This window comes from Mus pahari, chromosome 1 (genome assembly GCF_900095145.1).
Source record: "Mus pahari chromosome 1, PAHARI_EIJ_v1.1, whole genome shotgun sequence".
NCBI lineage: Eukaryota > Metazoa > Chordata > Mammalia > Rodentia > Muridae > Mus > Mus pahari.
This window is the reverse complement of record NC_034590.1, coordinates 171,456,273-171,461,338: the sequence shown is the minus strand read 5'-3', so window position 1 is coordinate 171,461,338 and position 5,066 is coordinate 171,456,273.

The window sequence follows — 5,066 nt, the reverse complement described above, 5'->3', positions numbered from 1 at the left end:
CTTTCTTTCTTTCTTTCTTTCTTTCTTTCTTTCTTTCTTTCTTTCTTTCTTTCTTTCTTTCCTTTTCTTTCTTTCCTTCTCTCTCTCTCCCTCCCTCCCTCACTCCTCCCCGCTCCTCCTCCTCCTCCTCCTCCTTCTTTAATTTTTTTACATTGTTTAAATTTTATTAAATATTTTCTTTATTTACATTTCAAATGTTATCCCCCTTCCTGGTCTCCCTCTGAACCCCTCCCCTTATCCCCTTCCTATCCCCATGCTCACCAACCCACCCACTCCTGCTTCCTGGACCTGCATCCCTATACTGGGGCATAGAGCCTTCACAGGGCCTAGGGCCTCTCCTCTCATTGATGACCGACTAAGCCATCCTTTGCTTCATATGTAGCTGGAGCCATGAGTCCCACTATATATACTCTGGTTGGTGGTTTAGGCCCTGGGAGCTCTGGGGGTACTGGTAAGTTCATATTGTTGTTCCTCCTACGGAGCTGTAAACCCCTTCAAATCCTTGGGTACTTTCTCTGTCTGGCTCCTTCATTGGGGACCCTGTGCTTAGTCCAATGGATGGCTGTGAGCATCTATTTCTGTATTTGTCAGGCACCGGCAGAGCCTTTCAGGGGACCGCTTGCTTTCTTATAGAACCCGGGACTACCAGATCAGGGATGGCACCACCCACAAGAGGCCCTCCCTCCTTGATCACTAATTGAGAAAATGCCTATAGCTGGATCCCATGGAGGCAGTTCCTCAAGGGAGGATCCTTTCTCTGTGATAACTCCAGCTTGTGTCAAGTTGATACACAAAATCAGCCAGTACACGCTGTAAGCCTGTTAATCTGAGTTTGATTTTTGAAGATGTGAACATACAGCTCTATGAAAGGCAATGGCCACAGCCAGTGTCTAAATCTTATGTGCATAATGATGAGTGAAAGAAACCGACATATAAGAATATATGCTAGCTAATTTTTCAGTACTGGGGATTGAATTTAGGCCCATGTGCATATAAGTACTCTACCACTAAGTTATATCCCAAGACTGGTTAATCCTAATTCTAAAAAGCTCAACAACAGCCAAAATTCATTAAAGCTCTAGGAATTAGGATGGTGGTCACCTATTCAGGATTGGTCAGTAGGGATCCTAAGTGGGAGGGGTGTGACGTGCCCTCAGAGGATGAAAATACCCTGTATGTTGGTTTGGATGGTGGCTACTTGCATCTACATCAATGTAAAACAATGTATCAAGTTACACATTTAAGATGTGGAGACATTAGTCTATGTATTTTATATCTTATAGAAATTTCCAAATAGAATGTTACAGTGTCTATATAAGGCAGTTTGCCCAGGATGGACCAAAGCCTGCCTGCAAACACAGCAAACACAGCCATCACTTATAGTCAACTAAGCCGGTGATGTACAGTCCCGACCATGGCACTTTTGATCCCTCTTCTCAATTTCCATCATAAAATAGAAAAGAAATAATGGAAAGAAGAGGGAGAAATAGAAAGAGAAGGCTGTTCTTCCCTTGCCCCTCTGGTGGTGCAGAGGCAAGGGGGTGAACTCTGTGTAGCGGGCTGTGCATTCTACTCATCTTCAAGTTCTAGCTGAAGAAAACCAGAGGCTGCAGGAAATGCTTTGAGTTCTGGAAGCCAGGCTTACTTCTCTTTACACCTTTATTCCTCTCAGTGTCAGCTCTACTCTAGGAACTGCTTTCTTTATACATGAGAAAATGCACACCAGGGTACTTTTGGAGGACTGGAAGTGGTACTAGTGAAGGTCACATCCTGTTTTTGCCCTTGTGCATCCACTGAGGTATTCAGGGATACTTGTTTTGTTACCTGTATGAATGAGGAGGTAATGAGACATGCTGCTCAGATGATCCCTTGGGCCGGAATGGGGCTACTGTGGTGTCAGGAATAAGAATTGGGTTATTAAAGCTATACTTTGGGAGCCCTTGCAGTGGCCTGATAGGTATGGCCCCTCATAGATTCTTGTGTTTGAATCTTGGCTCATAGGGAGTGACAGTTTCCTTCTGAAGCCTGCAGATCAAGGTGTAGAACTCTCAGCTCCTCCAGCACCATGTCTACCTGGGCACCATGTCTGCCTGGATGCTTCCTTCCCACCATGATGATAACAGACTAATCCTCTGAAACTGTAAGCCAGCCCCAATTAAATGTTTTCCTTTATAAGAGTTGTCTTGGTTATAGTGTCTCTTCACAGCAATAAAACCCTACCTAAGATGGCCCTTGTTAAACTTTGAGCAAATATATTGCTAATTTGCAGATCAAGAACAAAAGGACATAGAAGTGTTCAGGAGTGCTCTTCCATGATTAAGCCATAAGTGTTGGAGAACATCAGGCTGTTCAGGTGGCCTCTGAAGGTCAGATATGGAGGTTGGCCACATGATGCTCTGAAGACCCAAATATGAGCATCTGTTGCCATGGTAGGAGGGAAGGGAGGGAGATGACAAACACCACATCGTGGCTGTGCTGGCTGACTGTGAAACAGCCCAGAGGGCACCAGAAAGCTCTAAGGGAAACTAAGGGACTGGGGAGAGTGAATATATCCAGTCGTAAGCTGATTAAATGCAGCACCTGTAATTTTAGTCTAAGAGGCGTGCCATTTACTTTGTGATGCACAGAACCTTGGTGTTAAAGGGAGCTCACTTAAACATAACTCTCTCCTTTTTCTTTTCTTTTAATTCTTTTAAAAAAGGATTTATTTATTTATTTTATGTATATGAGTACACTGTAGTTGTCTTTAGACATACCAGAAGAGGGCATCAGGTTCCATTACAGATGGTTGTTGAGTCACTATGTGGTTGCTAGGAATTGAACTCAGGACCTCTGGAAGAACGGTCAGTGCTCTTAACCTCTGAACCATCTCTTCAGCCCAACCTGATCCTTTTGCATGAGAGAATAAAACCCCAACTGAGCATATGGAACCATTTCCCCAACTACCTTTATTATCATCTTTGTGACTAAAAATCCAACCTGATGATTATGATGCCTTCTGTCATGACATGACCACTGCCATCTTGAAATCAGAGCAAATGTGAGTACTCACCCGCGACCCTCATATGATCGGGTCTGCTGACATTCTCCTGTACCGAGGCAGCACAGGAGACTGCAGGAAGCCACAATCTTGCTCTTCTGAGGCTATGTAAGCTGGTAACAGGTGCAGCGAGGGAGACTTCCTGGTGATACTGCTGCGTGTGAATTACCCACGCCTCTGTAAGTAATCTGTAGTGAAAATTTTTGGTTCCTTTTAAAACCCAATTATGTTGTATGAATACATTTTTGTTTTAATCCTGGGTGAGTATGATTTGACTCATGCATTTGTAGGGGCGTGATTATTGCCAGTTACAGATAGGTTAATTCTGGGGACTCTGGAAAGGGTATAAATGGGAGAACCCTGAGAGTGCCTGTGGCAGCTGTTGCTCCCTCTGCTGCTAGTGATTCCTGCAGTTTGTCACGTGGTCATAAGCAAAGAGCCAACAAGAAGAAGTTGGAGATATCCTGACAATGATGACTGGACTTGCCCCAAGAAACCCAGTGCCTCTAAGCAGCAGAAAGTAGCCTAGAGAGGTCTACATTCCCCTTTCCCTGTAACCTTTCCTTCTTTCCTACCTAGTGTTGGGGATTGGAAGGACTTAAGGTGGAATATGAGTTGGAAGGGAGGTAAAGATATATGAATCCAATAAAAATCCTCCCCAATAGACTAACAGTAATCCTACTACCATTCCTGCCCCACTACAAGGAAACCCAATTAAATTCATCATTCACCAAGCTAAACATGGGTAGAAGGTTATTGTTCTCCATGCCCTAGCTGGGGTGAGCACAGATTTGTTCACATCTTAGCAGGAAAAAATTTGCACAATAATGGCGTCTCTGCCACTCACTTGTTTAGTAAGAACCGAGTTCCTCATGACCCTGGATTCTACCCAGGTACTTTCCAATCTCTCCCCTCACCCCTTTTCTGATGAAGCCAAAAGCAGTGGCAGATCAACCTCTTTCAGTTCAAGGGCCCTGGGTAGTAGTTGGTGCCACAAAGACCTTGGTGACATTGTGAGCGGGAAGAGATGCAGCCAAGCAATGCTTGCAGAGTGTGGTGGCACCAGGACAATTGTTTAGCTCTGCCTCATTCATGTTGATAAGCAGTAGCAGCAGGAAAACATTTCCAGACGCTTTTTCTGGATGCACCCCCAATCTACTCTCCATTTATAATTACATGTATTAACAAGTTCATCGTGGTGCTATATGAAGAAGCATATTATGTAATCAGATTGTCTTTGATGGTATAGTTAATGCCAAGGTGATGATTATGTGTGAACATTTAAATATATGACACTCATTATCAAAAAGTGACTTAAGGACCAGACAGCACTTCCCCTCCCCCAGACTCAGTCCTTTCATGTTCTTTGTTTCTAAGTTCTTAATAAATCTGTAGTAAGGCACGTATGTGTCTAACTCAATTCTTTAACGCAAGGACCTGGTCACATTCTGTGAGCTGTAATTGCTGGACATCCTTTGTTCTTCTCTGGAATCTGGAACAAAAGCTGGCCTGAGTTCTTCCCTAGAGAGGAACCTGCTCCTGGCCATGGAACTGGGATAAGAAACTGAAACTCTAGGGGAACATTGCCCTGGAGAAAGATTGCCTGAAGCAGAAGAGGTTAGAGTCTAGGAACCATACATAAATATCTGTACTATCTGCCACAAGAGAGTTAATCTCTCTGGCTTAAGTCAAAGTCATTATTAATTTGCATAAAGAAAATGTGAGCCAATAGAGGATAGGCTAAATAAATTATGGTATAGACAATAAACTGATGCACAACTCTTAGGAAAACTGAAGTGGGTAGATCCTTGTGTTGACAGATACAACACCATTGTCAGAAAGAAAAAGATGTATTTCAAATAGAGTATAATCCTGTTCAAAAAACAATTATTCCATGACCAAAATATCTAGAGGAATATGCACTGTGACACCACTGGCCTGCCTGCCTGCCTGCCTTCCTTCCTTCCTTCCTTCCTTCCTTCCTTCCTTCCTTCCTTCCTTCCTTCCTTCCTTCCTTCCTTCCTTC